This window comes from Rhagoletis pomonella, unplaced genomic scaffold (genome assembly GCF_013731165.1).
Source record: "Rhagoletis pomonella isolate Grant_MI unplaced genomic scaffold, Rhpom_1.0 Rhpom_scaffold_00001, whole genome shotgun sequence".
NCBI lineage: Eukaryota > Metazoa > Arthropoda > Insecta > Diptera > Tephritidae > Rhagoletis > Rhagoletis pomonella.
Window position 1 is genome coordinate 50595064 of NW_023458555.1, and position 1524 is coordinate 50596587.

Sequence of the window (1524 nt, forward strand, 5' to 3'; positions counted from 1 at the left end):
TTCATCTTGCGGTTTTGCGATATTATGCTTTCGTTGCCAATGTTAATAAAAAAAAGTATAGGTAATCAGGCTTGGCATTGTTATTATCATTAATATTTATTTCAGCAGGGTTGCTGAGCTTTGTAGCACGATTATTTTTTTAGGGAAAATGGTAAAATCAACAAAATCCACATCGGAGATCAGCACATCTCCTCATCAGACTTCTTTCTCTAGACTTCAGCAAGCATTGTTGGCATTCAATACTGCTTCAATTCAATGCGTACACCACTAACAACCAAATTTTTTCCTCGCAGACAACTTTTAAAATTTTACTGGCTTCGGTGGATCCCCTGCTGCTACATTTTTCCCATATTCCGAAAACTGGTAAACAAATATAAGGATTAGATCTAGCGATGGAAAGTTGCCTCGAGGCTGAGTTCCAAACCTAAATTCGGAGCAGTAAAAAATAAAAAGCAAAATGGCATATTTTATTTTGTTCTATTTATTAGAATATTAAACATTTTTTCTGGGTATTGGACCAAACCAATATTTTTTAAGAGATTGAGTCATAAGTAAAAAAAAAGTAATTTCTTCGATATTCGAAGTTAGCCTCCGAAATCTAGATATGGGCCTTCGAAGTTCGAAATAGGACCTTTGGTAAAAAAATATATTTAGTTATTGCATAAAAATAACTAAAAACCTAAAAATATAGACGTAGACCCCTTTTTGCTCTTATTTAAATGGTATATAACTTTTTTTGTGCAAACTTATAGTACAGGTGTCAAAGTTCAGGTCTTCGAAAAATTAAATTCCTTATATATCAAACAATTTCGAACTGATAATTTACCGATAATTTATATCGTTGTAGAGGTAATTAAACCCTCTTTCTTTCGATATGCATATTTGTATACTTCGTATATAAAAATTTTAGAAAAAAACAACACCTTTTCAAAAAAAATTTTAAACAAAAATATTACTAACCGATTTTTAATTGGGCCTGTTGTAAAAACGATTAAATCCCCTTTTGGTATCGTTGTAAATGCGATGAAACCCCTTTCTTCTGAAATGCATATTTGTAAACTTCGTAAAAAGTAACTGGTTTTTTATAAAAAAATATTTTATTCAACAATTTTATAATGAGCTCGAGGCCATTTTTTAAATGAAAATTTATTGTGGAAAAGCATCAAAAATTTGAAAAACTGGTAGAAGTGATAGCTATTTCGGAAATCACCACATTTCCTCATCAGACTTCTTTCAGTAGGATTCGAACCGACGATCCCACTGACTCAGCCAGTTGCCTATGCACCGTGCTAAGTACGCCTTGTAAATTATCGTTTGCTTATTTCCACTATTTTCATTTTTGTTATGCCAACACAATCAAGCACAGCTATTCCGCTGCAATTCACTTTATCATGTGGTTGTTGGTATTGTTGGTTTGTGCTAATAATTCTATTTATTTTTTTATTTTTTTATTTTTATAAGCTTATACAATGTTAAAAACAAATATATAAACTAAATTGTCATGCAGCGCTAGCATCAGAGGCT

General features: G+C 31.6%; 1 protein-coding gene across 1 annotated transcript in view; it reads right to left on the reverse strand.

Moving 5' to 3' along the window:
* The window catches only part of LOC118748534, a gene marked incomplete in the record, with an annotated part of 1544 nt that extends 1162 nt beyond the window's left edge, over window positions 1-382 (reverse strand). Inside the window, 1 exon segment of the mRNA XM_036483092.1 lies at window positions 57-382.
* Window positions 383-1524: the final 1142 nt, after the last annotated feature.